Source organism: Castor canadensis, chromosome 4, assembly GCF_047511655.1.
Source record: "Castor canadensis chromosome 4, mCasCan1.hap1v2, whole genome shotgun sequence".
In the NCBI taxonomy this organism is placed as follows: domain Eukaryota; kingdom Metazoa; phylum Chordata; class Mammalia; order Rodentia; family Castoridae; genus Castor; species Castor canadensis.
In genome coordinates, this window is record NC_133389.1 from 6122991 (window position 1) to 6140696 (window position 17706).

The following is a 17706-nucleotide window of genomic DNA, read 5'->3' on the forward strand; positions in this document are numbered from 1 at the left end:
TAAGATTTGCATATAAATGCATTTTTATAGTGCATGTTCAGTTCCTTATCAGGAATATTTAATTGCATTTATAAATAACTGTGATAATCTAATTGTCAAAACTGAACAGATAAACTGCGCTTGAATGCTATTAATTATCCACCCTGATGGCCACACTGAGGCTCATATCCAGAAGTGTGCCAACATTCTTACGCTGTTGCCGAGGTCTCATTATCTCCACAGTCTTCCTTGGGAAAGCCTAGAAGTGAAAGAAAGCTATCGTCTGCCTTCTAATATAAGGAAACCATATCAAATGGTCTCCATAGTAAGAAATGGGCATTTTAAAATAGTACAGTCCAGCTTTTACCATTCAGAGGAACATACTGAGAGTTATCTGTGAGCCATTGACTCCAGACTACTGGCGGTATGCATGAGAAATTGATGTCAAACTCCTTCTTGAAGGTCTTTCCACAGATCATAGAATATAATTTCATTCTTCTAATTGTCAGATGGGTGTTGCTTGAGCAAGTCTTCACACAAAGTCTACAAAGTTAAGTATGTCAGAAAAAAAATACAGATCCCAATGCATCTATAAATCAGATTTCAGTTCCAAGACTGTATTTTATCCACTACTAACAAAATCTCCTTATTAAAGAAGCAAAACAGTTCTCTGGAGGCACAACGTTATGGAGTTAATGATTTTTTAAACACAGTGGAGGTGGAGAACTTGGAAAGAGCAGAGGAAATGTGTGTGCAGCCATGCTGATGACTCATTATGGAATCTGTTGGCACAGGGCCTCAGGTGCTGCTATTGTCACAGCAGATGCCTTGTGGAGTTCTTTCATGAAACCAGATGGGCTCTAATTAATGCAGTAGTGGGTGTACACAACCTACTTCTTCTTATTCCTAACCAAAAGCCTGAGGTCCATTTGAAATTCATTGAATGAGTCTATTCCAAAAAATTACCATTTACTTTAACTCTATGACATAACTATGGTACAATTTAAAGGGTTGTTAATATTTAGGAGAGGATGATAGGCTCAGTTCTTGACGCTGTTGGACTTACAAAATTAAAGAATTCTGCTTTTCTTTGCTTTTCTAGAGGAATGACATTTCAAATACAAATACACCAGCTTTTAGAGTAACACCAGAGTTCTCCCTTTTTCTTTATAAACCGAATACTAGTTTTATTCAGAATATTAGTGTGTCTGTTAATGTTTACCTGCCCAGGTAGATGTGGCCACATGAAGCAGTTCTAGTGAATGGTAAATAACTAAAAGAGCAGGATGGGGATTCTAGGAATACCATCATTTTAAAGAAAGGGACTCAGCTGGTCTCTAACATTTACATTTTCTTCCTGCTTAGATTCTAGACATAATGTCCAAAGTATTTGGATTTTATTATAAACAAATTCCACATGATGAGGCAGAACAGAAAAAATGGAGACATTTGCATGGTGCACACGGTTCTGTGCTGTCCATGGTGATGAAGAACTCAGATCCGTTTGACTAAACAGCTCCTCATTGATCCCCAAGCTCTATGGGTGCCTAAGATCCTGACTGGAATGTTGTTTGACTGTTTTGTCAAAATAAAGTCATATTTTATTGATCTCCTTTGCTTATGTGTGATAACAAGTTTGCCCATTGGCACAGAAATAATTCTAGGTAAAAACTTCCAGCCTCTCACTTCCCCTCCGGACACACAAGCCATTGCAGAGAGCATTTGTTAGTAAAGTAGATGACTGAACTACGAGAAATCTGGGAAGGGTTTGAGCTCCACCGTGCTCAGAATCACAAAGTGAAAGCTTTTAGTTTTGTTTGTCTAGGTAGGCCCCCCAAATCCAGATTTTCTCTATAATTTTCCACAAAATGACAGGGTTCCATCACTTCTGCCTCTTCTCTCTGTCCCTTGACTCTTCTGTGTTCTTATGAAACTTCTCTTTGAAAGCTGGAAAACGAATCCTTCTGATTTCATGAGAAACAGTTTCTCGTTTTCTAAAACCATTATAACAATAAGGTGTCTGACTTTCTGCCTCTGCTGTGTGTTGAGATTTCATTTGCTTATTTGTTTATGTTGAAATCTTGCTTTCTTGCTAAGAGGAAGTTGGTAACTTATGCCTTACTAAGGCATAAGGTAGTTTTTATTTTGTTATGAGTAAAGGAACAATTTACGTATGCATATGAATATGAACTGGTACCTATGAAGCACCTATGTGAGCCTCTATAATTCAGTTTCTACTTTCAAGAGCTAGTAAATTTTTCAGAAATTGTTCCTACATACTAGAGGTATCTCAGAAGGTTTTGAAGACTCAGTGAAGTGTTTGTTGCATGGAGGGAAAATCAGACAGCACTAGAAGACCAGTCACTGTTGGTATCTCTGTATCTCTCTCGTTTTTGCATCTGGGACATTATATAACTTCAAAGACTAATGAAGCTATACATATAGGGTGCTGAGACATCAAAGGACTGCTATAGAATTGCAGTTGTTGAGAAAAAAAGGATAAATCTTAATTTGTAGATTTGTAGACTATTTCTTAATGAAAGTTAATTCTTAATCTTGACTTGATAGTTTTTCTTAATTGTTCACTATATACCCCATTGAGTATTGATTCAGGAAATGAATTTATTATTGTTATAACAGGTAGTAGTAATCACATCATTAAATAATGTTACTACAAGATGATGACTGCCAGACCATCACAAAAATGTCAAGATTACTCTTAAACTAACACCACAAGTAGTTTTCTTACATGGTAAACTCATCCCACTACACATTTCCACCAGAACTACACTGTGGCTACATGATAACATAGTAAACTACACCTTTCCTCTGCAAGAAAAGTGAACTATAGGTGGTTGAAGTGAGAGAACACAACTGAAGAAAGGTCTTTCATGGATGGAGCTTGGAATTCAGCTGACAAACATTAACCTGAATCAGTCCTCACCAGCCACCAGCCCACAGAGATGCAAGTAGAATAAATGCACAAAGCTTCCTCTTTGAATTTCAGACTTTATACTGCCATTCCTGGTCCTTCTGAAAATGCTTTTGCACTTCAGAATTGGTATTAAACTCTGTTCATAATCTTGAATGGAAAAATAAATTTTCTTCAGTTTGTTTATTTCCAGAAATAATAGACATACAAATAAGTAAATACACAGAGGGAACCTACAGTTACATGGTTCCAAGGAGCCACCATTGAGGAAAACCTGCACCTGCTGAGGATGCAGAGTTCCATACTGTACTGCAGATGCTGGATCCCTGTTTCCCATAAGGCCACTCACCTTCCACGAAAGACATGAGGACTTTCAACAAGTCCAAAATTTTCACTTTTTAAATTAATCACACTAACTTTTACTTTGTTTGGGGACACCAGTTGTATTTGGGGAGGCATATTTTCACAAAATTAAGGGCAGGAAAACACTGGGCATATCATACAACGATTTAAACATATCTGACAATAACATATGACAGTCTGAGAGCTTCTCCTCACCAACTGAGCTGCGTGATGCATGTGTGAGATGTTTTTGTTTTTTGTTTTGAAATTTCTTTTGTTTTGTTTTGTTGACTATGCTTAGTCAAAATCCCATGTAACAAATCCACAAACAAGGCAGGCTTACTGTAGATATATGCTTTTCATGGTGTTAAGCTTTGCAGTAAGAAAAGTCTAATTTCATCTTGAAAATTCTTGTACATTCCTTTGATTAGGTAAGTTATTATTTTTCTTTTCCATTCAGCTATTTCTATATGAAATATAAAATTGATCTGTGTTTGAGAGGTATATATTGTTTTGGAAAATAATACTGGATTTAAAATATCTTTAATATAAACAACACAAGTCTACATTCATGTCAATATTCTTCTTCCATGCAAATAACATAAGCTGAAGTGGAATGTGGAAAAATAGCTTAAAATATTAAAACCAGCTATTGTTTCATAACTAATTTCTCCAAAGTTGAATTTCCTTATGGTGAAATAATATGTTGAGACAAAACTTCAATACTGTGCATATTTTGTCAACATTATGTAGAAGAAAGAATTCTTGTGATAGAAGTTTTATTAAAACAGTTTTATAACAAATAAAACTTACATTCTATGATATTATAAATATAAAAATATAGTGAAATATTTTATTGATCTCTTTAAATAATGAAGTGTAAGGCTTTGAAGAATTACCTTAAAAATAGTCATAGAAGAGAGAAGGTTGAAAGAGGGCCTAGTACATTTTAGGACTTAAATGTACAAGACAGTCATTTTAGAGTGTTTTCCTAGTAGATATTGTTTGTCAGATGCTTGCCATATGTTAGGAATTGTATTCAACTCTTTACAGGAATTACTCTGTTTATCACCCACAGCAATCCTGTGAGCTACTTGTTATCATCTTGCATTTTAAAGATAAGGCTCGGAGGCTTAACATTGCCAAAGATTACTGGGCTATAACTAGACTTACACATGTTCAACTCTATGGCTCATTTATCTAGCAACATTGAGGTGCTACAATATCCTGCCCAAGTTTATTTCCTTTGTTCAAATTCAAGACATTTATCTCTGTGCTTCTATCTCATTCTTTTCTTTATGCTTTTTAAAACTAACTTCTGAAATTTATATGATAAGAGCATGGCATTTTAAAGTACTTTGGCTTGATCCAAATTGTATAATCCTAACAGAGACACTTAACTGCCATGTGTTGTTGAGTGACATGCCTGGTAGGATGGCACTGGGGAACCCTTGGTGTGGTGAGACTGACCTTTCTGCCTGGAACTCGCACACTTCCATCGGATTGCAGAGCAAATCCCAGGAGAGCAGGTCTCTGGTTCCTACTCTTTTCTGACTTATAAGCTCCCAAAGGACTTTGTGCATAATGAGACCTGTGAGTTTTGCATTTATTCCAGTTGAGGTCTTGGGGTTTTCCAGTCTAATGATTTGTCACAAGTCAGTAAATCTAAAATTTAAGTTAAGCTTGAAAGCAACTTCCTCAGTAGTCTCCACTTTTTTAGCAACTAAAATTCTCCATCTAGAAAATGGAAATTACAATATTTAGATGTACCAGAGTGGATGTTGTGAATGATTTGCTATAAAGCTTTAGGTCAATAGGGTTAGGTTCATTGTCTCAAGCCCTGAAGAGATCAAAGGATTGTGGTTCGAGGCCAACCTGGGCAAAAAGTTAGCAAGACCCTACCTCAAAGAACAAGCAGGATGTGGTGATACAGGCCTGTAATCCCAGCTACGTATGAGGCATAGGTATGAGAGTCATGGTCCAAGCTGGTCCCTGAGCTAAAGTTCACAACACTATCTGAAAAATAACTAAAAGCAGAAAGGGCTGGAGATGTGACTTTAGTGGTACAGCACTTAGCTAGTGAGAATGAGACTCTAAATTCAAATCTCGGTACAACCAAAAAATTTAAAAAATATATTTAGGCCATTAAAATCATAAGTAACTGCTAAGGATCCCTTCAACCACTGCTCGTCACTGCCGCAGTGATGGAGGCAGTGAGCTATGGGTATCCTCATCCTAAGTACACGATCGTTAAAGGATTAGAGCATTTGTACTAACATGTACGTGTTAGTTAAAATCAAGAAAAGTGGACCCATCACAAACATTTTAAAGGACGATTCAATAGACATGTCCCCTGCTTCCTAACACTTCACATCCTATCAGAAGGGGCTTCTTGCTGTTATTCAGCTGCAGACCACTTTTATTCCTCTTGGTCGGCTCCTCCCAGAGATACCCAGACAACTGGCTCACTCACTGCAGGTCTGTGCCCCACAGTCATCCTAACAGAGAAGAGTTTGCAACTTGCTCCTTGTGCAAGAGCAGCCCTCAGTCCTATTCTAGAACCCTACCAACATGATTTAACCCGTGCCTTTGGTTTTCTTTTTCTTAGTCATTGTGATCTTCTGTCCCATTATATTTGGATGCTTATACCTATGGTCATTCTCAATAATGGCCAGTCCTGTGAGAGCACCAAGTGTTTTTCTCATACTGCAGTCTTAGTACTGAAAGGATGCTGGCTGCACTGCAAGACTTCACTAAACACATGTTGACCAAGTGTGTAGATAGATGGCATAGATGGAAATAATCCCTGTATTACATATCTTTCTGATATCTAGTAGTCACTGATATGCTGTACTTACAATATCAAGAAAAGTCTTGTCTTCCAGAAAGTCTTAAAAAATGCAATTCAAGAAATCTAATTTGAATTTACCATATGAGCACCTACAGAGAGGGCAGTAAGTATATGCACCTTTAATCTAGTATGAATTTTATCATGGATACATCTGAGCTTATTTTAAATTCTCTTTGAGAGATATGCTCTCATGCAGATTTGAGCTTCAGATTGACATGGGTTTATATCTAAATGGGCCATTTACCAACTAATTGCTGCTTGAACCAAAATTCATGGTAGAGTAATATGTACTTAATTTTTTTCTAATGGTGATTTTTAAAATAAGTTTATATTCACACGTGTAGCAAAATGAATGTTGAATATTGGTTTCCAATATCTTATTGGTTTTCCTTTTTTGAAAGGAAAGATATAATTTTTACTTATCTTGGAAACCAGTCAAACACTTAAAATTCTAAATTTTCAGAGTCATGGCTCAAGCAGTACAGTGCCTGTCTAGCAATCACAAAGCCTCAACCCCAGTACTGCCAGAAATAAATTCTAAGTATTCTTCTTCCAGAATCTACCAAAAATATCCTTAAATCACTTTGCAGATCCATTTGCTGTTGACCTAGCTCTAAAATTCTCTTTCTTCTAGCCACTTACTTCCTCACACCTGGTTCTTTTGATGACTTTTCAGTAATGACTTCCTTTTTGCACTTGAATTTTCTTTCCTCCAACAATCCCATCAATATTCATGTTTCTCATGACTCCTGTCTCCTCATAGCTTTTATGCCACAAATATTCTACAAGGGATTGCATTCATTGTTTTGTTTTTACTGTGCCCTAATGATTCCCAGGCCCACCCCTATCACCTGAGCTCTAGGATTCCAGGTTTAAATAGTGTTCTACCCACTCTAATTCCAGGCCTCTAATAAGGTTAAAAGTACATGGATATTCCCTTCTAAAGCAAAATTGTTTCTCTTATTGCATTTGTTTAATGACCACATGGGAGAAGGTTGGGAAAGGGAGAGGGCAAAGTTGAGAGGGTAAAGTTGACTTCCAGGTTCCTATCTAATGTGGCAGCAATAACTGAGAATGCAGATGGTAGAAGAAGAGCCCACTTTCAAACATTGCTCACACGTATGGAAAACTACAGAGAATCTTGGAAGATACTGATTTGGTCAAGGAATCAAAAAGCATCAGCAGAGACAGGAGAATTCAAGCTTGTTACGATGCAAGGAGAAGAACACAACATTGTCATTTGTGCTATTTATTTCAAACAGGCAAAACCTGAATCACATAATAACATTATATCAATCAAAATAAAGGACATTCTAGGAAATGATGTGAAATTTTCAAAAGGGTCAAGGTCAAAAGAGTGAGGGAAGACTGAGAAGCAGATATGACAATTGATTTAAGACATGCTTCAGGATCATTTGGTCATAAAGAATGCTATTGCAACTGGGAAATTTTGAATGGTGTTTGAGGAGTAGATGATATTTTCATTGCCTTTATTATTTCTTGCCTTTGCAAGACATAATCACCTTGCGATTACATCATTGAAGGCCCTTGTCTATTGGGAATATATACTATCATATTTAGGATTTTTGGCAGCAAGATGATAATTTGATTCTAAATGAAGGGGAAAAATGGCTTTCTTTTTGTATTGCACTTTTGTATTTTCAGTTAGAGATTGTGTCAACATAAAATAAATTTTAGAAGAGGCTATAGTTTTTCTAAGCATTTAATAAAGCCATTGGAAGATAAAATTTTTATAGCAATACAATGAGGTTTGTCTTTAAAAGCTCATTATGAAAGGCTGAGGATATAGGTTAGTGCTATGATGCTTACTTAGCATGTACTAAGCCCAACATTTGATCTCCAGCATTGTATGGAGGGGGAAGAGGAGGAGGGGGAAGAGGAGGAAGACAAGAAAAAGGAGGTGGAAAAGGGGGGATGAAAAGGAGAGGGAGGTGAAAGAAGGAGCAGGAGGAGAAGGAGAAGAAAAAAGGAGGATAAGAATAAGAAGAAAGAAGATGAAAAGGAGGAGGAGGAGGAGGAAGAAGAGAAGGAGAAAGAAGAGAAGGAGGAGAAGAAGAAGGAGAAGGAGAAGAAGAATAATAAGAAGAACAATAGGAAGAGGAGGAGGAGGAGGAACTACATCAAGAATCAGAATAAGAAGAGTTCACTCTGACTGTACCATGAAGCATATATTTGTGAGTGGAGGGGGGTAGTAGGAGAAAGGTGGGATCATGACACCCCTGGTTCCTACTGTTCCCTTGGGAAAAATTAAAGTCAGATTTGCCTCTGGGAAGGCAAATGATAAAGTGGCAGAACATCCTCCAGGTTGGCACTACCAACACCAAAATCTTGAAGTTTATACAGTTTACAGAGTGTCTAGGAAGCACAAAGAAGACTTAGAAAGCAATGAAAGCTGTCCAAAAACCAGATTATGAATGTCTTTGATGATGTCCAGATACATTCTGGAAACAGAATGGACAGAAGAAAATGAAAGATTTGATATGGAGAGTAGGGAAAAGAGAGAAATTAAGAATTTCTCATGAAGCTTTAACTGAATTTGAGCTATTACTTTCAGCATTTACTTTTATGGAGAAGGTGAAGAACAACTTGGGATAAAAGTACAGAATTCTCCTTTCTTTATGTGTGAAAAAAATGATGCAATACATCACATAAAAAAAAATCTTTCTAAAAAATAAAGCAAAATACTCAGAATTTGGCCACCATCCAAGACAAACTATATTTACTCTCAAAATGTGCAGACAGGATCAAGTAAATAATTTGGCCTTTGACCCTTTGCCTCATTTTTTGGTGAGAATAAGCTGACTGCTGAAACTGATAACCAAAATTTAGTGACTTAATACCACAATCCGTGCAATCTGTGGAAAGGGGATCCAAACAACACAGGCATTGGTGATCCAGTTTCCTTCTGACCTAAGCTCTGTCCATCTTCTTCTAGCACCATAGATCTTCCTACGTTCTCTGCAGTTAGGGGGTAGAACCCATTGGAAAGCATCCATCAATCACATGGTCCCACCACTATAAGGGCCGGTGTATGTCTGGAAAGGTACCATAGGGCAGAGACTATGAGTGTTGGTGAGCAATTAGCTAGTCTCTGCCACATCCACATCACCTCTCCAGCTGGCTCTTGGAACTCCAGAGAGCCAGAGTCAGTATGAGAACCCAGGAAGGAAGAAGGAACAAACATAAGGACAATAAAGAAATTTTCCTCTTTTTTTCTATTTATTAGATTGAACTGAAAGCAGAAATGAGAGGGCAAGTGTTCTACTCAGTAACAATTGAAATTGTCTGTTATGGTTGCACTCAAGTTTTTAATAGCTAAAAACAAGCAAGATAATTACCAAGTGGCAGTTAACTGGAAAAAGTCTGGTGTCTCTCTTCCTGGGAAGAGAGAATAAACAGTTTGAAAACAGCAGGTAAAGAGCATAATTTTTGCAAATTGATGGTGCACTCCTATAATCCCAACACTCAGATGTGATGGGTGAGGCAGGAGGAATTCTAGTTCAAGGTCTTCCTAGACTAAATAGTGAGAAGATCCTATCTCAAAAATCAAAACTAAACAAAAGAGAACAAAGTTTTTCTCCTTTGAAGGCACTAATTCCAATTAAATTAAATATCCCATTAAATCACACTTTCATACACTTTCATACAATGTTGCTATTAAAAATGATGATTCATATTTATGTTTTATTCACATGGGAAGATGTAAGAGATGCATTAAACTGGAAAATAAAAGTGGCATAAGGTCATAATTTTGTAAAATAATTGTACATTATTTACATTATATGTGTAGGTATATTGATTTACGTGTGTGTCTGGCGGTACTGGACATTGAACTTAAATTCTCATACTTGCTAAATAAGTGCTTTACCATTTGACCCAAGCCCCCAGTCTCTGTGTGTTTAATTGCTAGAAAAAAAGGAAGAAATTTATCCACCAAAAGGTTAGGACCATTGTCATTGGATGATGACAATTAAAGTGATCAAAAGTTTTCATTTTTATAAAATGTGCCATTTCATTTGCAAAAAATTTTCACTTATCTATCATGACTTCAGGAAGAAAATGTGAAGTAATCACTATAGATATATAAATTATCTACCTATAATATTTACTGTTTTAATCTTCTATGTATTATCTATATTTTTGAAATGTGTAGTCTTAATGAATAAAAGTTAAAAGTAATAAAAATATTTTCCTTCAGATCAATTATTTTTTCCACGAATCTTTTATCTCTCAACCCATCTCATTATTTCCCTTTCATTTTTCATGTCTTCTATTGCCATAGTGGGTAAGAAATGAGATTTGCAAAAACTTAGTTATTAGAAAATGTTTCTGTGTTGGAGAAATAATGCAATTTTATGTTGAAATTGACAATGTGCTCGTAGACACCGTTCCTAGCATGTAGGTGGCAGTAACATTCTTGCCTTGTGTGGGTCAGAAACCACCGACAGCAGGGTCTTGGCAAGCTGAGAGAAGGCCAGCTCACCATTTGTAGCCAGCTCAGTTCTATTAATTTTCAAGAAACACACTTTCTTTTGCAAACACACACTTCTAAAGGGGTGTGTGTTCCTCAGCCTATTCTCTCGCAGATATTATAAGGGCGGCTATCCGTTCACTGGTTTGTTCTTAATGCACTTCTCTATTTTTCCAGTGGCATGCTTGCTTCTGTTTGGTCCTTTCCATACTCTGGGTATTTATGAGATCCTGTTGAATGATGCTTATGAAGGCTGCGTTAGCACTGTCTACTGCAACTTATGAAATAAATGCAGTGTGTTACTATCTTGACAGCTGGGTGCCAATTGAACTCGACATCAATGAAACACGAATTCACAGCCAATACTAGTGTATTTGCATGTGGGATAGATGTTCTACACTGTCTTGCCCTTTATATTGTCACTGGAGTGATACTGTATACTTAAGACATTAGGATATATATCTATGTTTATTTATCTGTATATCAATCTATCTACCTACCTATCTAACCACTTATTTAACATCTTAAGAAGTAATAAAAGCTGGAGACATAGGCTTTTTTAGTCCCATGAATACCTAGTCATTATTATTTTAAATTTTTTACCATACATAAATACTACATGAATACATAGGAGGATTACTGGATAACCAAAAGCAAAACTATGACTTCCTGTTTCAAAAGAAAGCCTGTGTCAAACTTTTGGGAACATACAATTTTCCCTGAAAGATCAATTTATGATGACTGATCTAGTTTCTAAGAAATTGAGTTCCTCTGTGACAGCTCTAAAAACCAAACTTTTCCCTCTTAAAAAATTTAAACAACAATCTGTACCTTATTTGTGCCATGCTATGTACATCAAACATGCAATATGCATCAAATGATATTTTAAAGGAACTCGGGGAAATCAGTGTTTGCAAGAATCAAATGATGAGTCTTCTTTTAATGTGGCAGACTTCTAAGTTATGTCCTATATAAATTTAGATTTTGTTAAATACTGAGTTTCTTATCAGAAAAAATCAAAATAGATTATGAGATTATTCTAGAGAGTTTGACTTTCCCAGCCTCCAGAATCGATTGAATATTTCCTCTGTAAATACTCTCTCTACATCAGGTCACACTATGGGTTCTGGGGATTAGAATGTCAACACATAAGTTTTGGAGGGCACATTTCAGCCTAAAACCCCCATGTTGCAATGATTAAGCTACCCAAGCCATATATTCATATTGTGATTTTTTTTACATTGAGTACTGGAAACAGTATAATTCCATAAATTGAAATTTTTGACACATATAATCTGCCTGCCTAGAAATTTCTTTCCCCTGATTTCTGTTTCATCATTCAGATCTCTGCTCACATTTCCTCCAGAGAGAAAATGCTCTTAACCACAGTTTTCAGACTTCAACTAGTCGTTCTTTTCATAGCTCTTTTACTCTCTGGAGTCTGACCTTTTTTCTGTGAAGTGCCTCTCTTACTGCAGTGGGATATCAACTTCTTTTCAACAGGGTCATGACCTGTCAGTCATTGTTCTTTCCTCACTAGAGAGGGCAGTGCCTAACTCAAAAAATAACTCACTGAACAGATACACTGCATCCCATACTTTCAACCTTACTGTGAATATGGACATAATATATTTAAATGACTTATGAAGCCCTTTGCCATGGGCTTCTTGAAGACCTGGGGGAATAAGGGGAGACTTGGGACCCCATGGAGACCATTTTTCACCTACTACCTGTCATTGTTCTATTCTTTTCAATACTTTCTATGCAATATATCATTATTTCCTGCCCATAACTGTATAAGGAAAATGGTAACCTGATTTTACAGAGTCAAGGATCAAGCAAAAAACAAAAGAAACCAGAACCACCCAAATCAAAGTCATTTTGAAGCCTAAGGAATTAAGAATCTAAATGGTCAAATGACTTGTGACCATACTAAGTCTGCACCTTAGTGCTCATGAGATTCATGGTGAATCTAGAACAGAAAAGGAGCCCAGAATTTTCTGTTGGTGTTGGTACTCACCTGCTTCCTTGTGCAGCCCTTGTCTTATTGCCAGGCCTGTTGATGCAAAAGCAAAGGCTCCATACATCCCTCTGGATGTATGTATTATTCCTTTTATTAGTATGGAATTTTACTCAGTCACAAAAAAGAATGAAATTTTGTCATTCACAGGTAAATGGATGGAACTGGAGAACATCATCTTAAGTGAAGTTAATCAGGTTCAGAAGGCCAAAAATTGCATGTTCTCCCTCATATGTGGATTATAGGTCTAAAACAAATGCAGTAATATTATGGGACATGGGTCACACAATCAGGGGAGGCTGCACACAGGAGGAATAGGGCAAGGGAAGGAAACCAAAAACTTGAATGTTGTTGATGTGCTCCATGTACAGGAATGAATATAAAAATATTAAACTGGCCAGAACCACCATGGAAAAGGGAAAAGGGAGGAGTGAAAAGGACTGGAAAAGATGAAGCAATTGGAATCCTAACATGCATATGCATGGAAACAACACAAGGTTACTCCCTGTCTAGATATCTTTATCTCAAATTAGCAAAAATTCATGTTTTTCTTTTTAGCTTTTATCTTTTTTTCTTCTACAAAATCGAACCGAAGGGGAATACAGGTTCTGCAGGGGTTGGGGGTGGCACCGATGAGTTAGGGAGAGGTGGTAGGGAAAGGGAGATGAGAATAAATACACTGCAAATAATGCATACACATGTGTGTAAATGCAAAAATGTCACAAAAGACCTCAAATTGCCAAAGCAATTCTAAGCAAAATGTCTAATGCTGGAGGCATCACAATATCCAACCTCAAACTATACTACAGAGCCAAAACAATAAAAACAGCATGGCACTGGCACAAAAACAGACGAAAGACCAATGGATCAGACTAGAAGATCCAGGCACAAATCTGTGCATCTATAGTCAACTGATTTTTGACAAAGGAGCCCAAAACACACAATAGAGAAAAGATAGCCTCTCCAACAAATGCTGCTGGAAAAACTGGATATCCACATGCAGAAGGCTGAAACTAGATCCTTGTCTTTCACCCTGTACCAAAATCAACTCAAAGTGGAGTTGATTAATATAAGGCCTGAAACTTTGAAACAACTCCACAAAGCAGTAGGAAATACACTGGAACTGATTGGTATAAGGAACGACTTCCTAAACAGAACTCAAAAAGCACAAAGTTTAAGAGAAAGAATGAACAAATGTGACTGCATTAAACTAAAGAGCTTCTGCACAGCAAAGAAAACATTCACCAGACTCAAGGGACAGCCCACAAATGGGAGAAAATCTTTGCCAGCTACTCTTCTGACAAGGGACTGATATCCAGAATCTACAGGGAACTCAAAAAACTCAGTCCCCAAAAAATCAACACCCCATTGAAGAAATGGGTACATGAATTAAACAGGAAATTTTCAAAGGAAGAGGTACAAATATAATACATGAAGAAGTGTTCAACTTCCCTGGTTATAAAAGAGATACCTGTTGAAACCGTTCTATGAATGGGGGAGGAGGGTGAAGGACAGCAGAGGAAGGGGGAATTTAAGTCTGATATATTTGATCCATTTTAAGAACCTATGTAAATGTCACAATGTACCCCCACCCAGCACAGCAATAAAAGGGGAAAAAGGCTCCATGTACATCCTGTTTCCAACACAGCAGTGTTTCTCCACAGGTCCCTATGGCTAAATAAACCAGCCCCCTTCTCTTCACTCCTGGTTGACAGTTTCTACTTTTTCAGGATTTCCCAAATTTATTCACAAACCTGGACTGTGCATCAGCATGAGGCAGCATGATTCTGTGAATTAATACTTTAAGAAGAAGCTTCTGAGTTTTGTTGTATGCTAGCAACTTGGAGAGAGGGATGAACAATCTGAACAGAAGTGGAAGCAAGTTCTATCACCAGCTTTGCTACTGACTTTCTGAGACTTTGAATAAATCACTTAATTTCGTGATTTCCCTCTGTGTAAAATAAAGAAATAGATGATTCCTCTAGCTCTGAGATTCAGGTTATATTTTAAATTGAAAATATCTGCCTAAAGGCATCAATACATTGTTCAACTTTCCAATAAACTATTTTTCAATAAATAAACTGCCTAAAGCCTCTCTCTCCTCTCTCTCTCTCTGTCTGTCTCTCTGTCTGTCTGTCTCTGTGTCTTTCTCTGTATTTCTCTCTCTCTCTCTCTCTCTCTTTCTCCCCTTTCCTCCCCATGCCTGCATTTTATATGAACATACTAATTACTCTACTGTCGTACTGACTACTGACTTGACTGGTCACATAACTCAGTCGTTCTCCCCTACCCTACTTTCTCATCTGAATCAGGGTGGGTTTTCATTGGTGAAGCGTGGCCACAGGTGAGGAAACACCGACCACCTCCCTTTCCCAGTCTCTAGGAAAGGGCATTTTATTGGCATGCTCTGGCTGAGCCTGTGCAGTTTTCTTATCTACATGGAACAGCTGGCCAGTGAAGGTCTCACACTGCTTTGATAGATCTTATACATATTTTAAGTGTGTTTATAGCGGTCAGCTAGCTGTTTTATAACATCCTCCCCCCCTTATATTTTACATCAACAGCATTCACTAGAGTTCAGGATGTTCAATTGTCATTAGAAAGAGCAGATGGGGTTTTATTTTACTTTTAAATATAACAATTACTAGCTGAGATGTAAGGAACGATTGCTCTAATAAATGGCAGTGGTCAAGGCAATAATCCAGAGCACACCATCACACCAATTTGTCAGAAGTTTGTTTCTAAAGTGAAACAAGTATAATTATTCTCCCTGATATCACATGCAAAAAAGTACACTTCCTAGAAGTCTCTCTAACATGCTCACTCAGTGTTTTATGGTGTTTTGATAGATGTTTTAAGAATATATCAGCCATTTTCCTTTCTTCTCTTAAGTTAAATTTTCCTTATTATAATTGAGGATGTAGAATTCAGTCAAAGGCTTTCACAAGAAGAAGCCAACTCTGATTCAACATAAAGTGGTGTCTTTGGCAGTAAGGCTTCTCCACCCTGACTGCCCAACAGGGAATTACCACTTGAATGACTTCTTTAAAGAGGGTTGTTATTTGGGAGCATTTCTTCATTATACAAATACTGATAGAACATTTATACCACCACACAGCTAGTATTCAATGACAATTACTACTGCTTACTTCTAAAGCATGATAATTAACATATTGAATAATCACATCATAATTTTTAAGAAATTGTTATTCTGAACCAAAAACACTTATTCAGCCTTAGCTGATTGTTAAAAACCTAGTTTTTTGCTTTATCCAATCCTGTCAGAATCACTTAAAATCCAATGAATACATTCTGTTCAGAGGAGTTCCACTCAGTTAAAAGTATTTCTTTCATTTCCCTTGAGACTTTCTCTTAGACTCAAGCATTTTTTAGAAGTATGTTGTTTAGTTTCCAAGTGTATGGAGATTTTCATGTTATCTTTTGGTCTTTGATTTCCAGTTTGATTCTATCATGATTAAAGGAACACATTCTGTGTGATTTCAATTGTTTCAAGTTTGTTGAATTTGTTTCATGACTAAGGGTATGGTCCATTTTAGTTAATGTTCCATAGCACTTGAAAAGAGTGTTTATTCATCTCTTTATTTTATTCAACTCTATTTTTCTGTTCTGGTTCATGGATTCCTGTTTTTCTTTGTTCTTTATTGAGCCCATCCACTGGTTTATGTAGTTCTAAAGTTTTCTTTTGGCTTTGGTTTGTTGCTCTATGTATTTCTTGAGACCCTCTACCTCCTCTCTTATTTTAAGTGTGCTCACATTGTTGAAGTGTTTTGTTGTAGCTGCTTAAAATTCCTCCTTAGACAATTAGAGCTTCTGTATCATCTTTGTGTCTGCTTTATGTTAGTTGCATTTTCTCATTCGAATGAAGTTTTTCTGGGTTCTTGGTATGAAGAGGGGTTTTCAAATAATAGATGTGGTAGCACACTCTTGATCTTCTTCCATCTTCTTTTATAGACAGACTCCACTTCAGTCCTCAAAGAAGGGATAGCATCTCATTCCAGGCAGATGGGGTTGAAGGCCCAGGTTCCCTGCTCAATCTCTGAGGGCTGCTTTCACTATTGGGTGAGCTGAGAATTATGGCTCCCTACTGGGACTCATGGAAACTGCCATGGCTGGAGGAGGAGGGGGACTTATCACTGTTTCTCATGTGATCTCCACTGACTCAGGTGAGCTGAAAGGGTGGCTGGCCTCCTTCCTGCATACAGTTGGCTACTGGTGAAAGTCTTGATTCTTCCCATGTCCTCTTTGACTCCTTCCCCGTCAGAGCGATGGCTCGTTATTGCTAGGGTGGGGAGTATGGCACCCTGTAAAGGCTGCAGAGGCACTGCAGTGTGCAGGTATGGCTGCCTCCTCACTGTACAGTCAGGATGATATCCCCTCCATCAGATGAGGCAACTTGGTACAGCCTGGCAAAGGTAGAAATCTAAGCTAGCTAAACTCTTTGATAATGGTGGTGAGGAGAGGGTCCTATTTTTCTTTTGAAATTTATTGCAGTGAAGAGGATATAGTCTAAAATGTTCTGGTTTCCTAGGGTGCCCCTTTCTGGTTCCTTTGGCCAGAGAGAGCAGGCTTTCATTGCAACTTTTTTTTTATTGTGTCCATTGATGTCTCTGGGTTGCTGGCAGAAATCTTCAGCTTTAAGTGTGGTATATATAAGACCAAGGAACATTAAAGAATTCATCACTAACTTTTCCTTTCAGTTTTAAGGTTCCTAGCTGATCTGCTTTCTTCTGTCCAGTTTCAAAGTCATCTTATGTTTGCTTTGTATGTAATGTTCAGTTTTATTAATGTTTAACTGAAGGTGAAGATAAAAATCACTTTTAGCTCATCTTAACTGAAGAAGAATTCCTCTGTATGGCTCTTAAAATAATCTGTAAGGCATAGCATTCTCATTAACTTATTAGAAAGACCAAATGTCCTATGTACCAATTAATTCAAAGTATGGAATTGTTCCCCCATGGAGAAGAAGGTAGATCAATGATGAGGCTCTTTTGAGCCTAGTATTGCAAATAATAAATCACAGGGTATAACAAGAGCCTTTAGATACCATGTAAAAGAGAAACTGAGTTAGG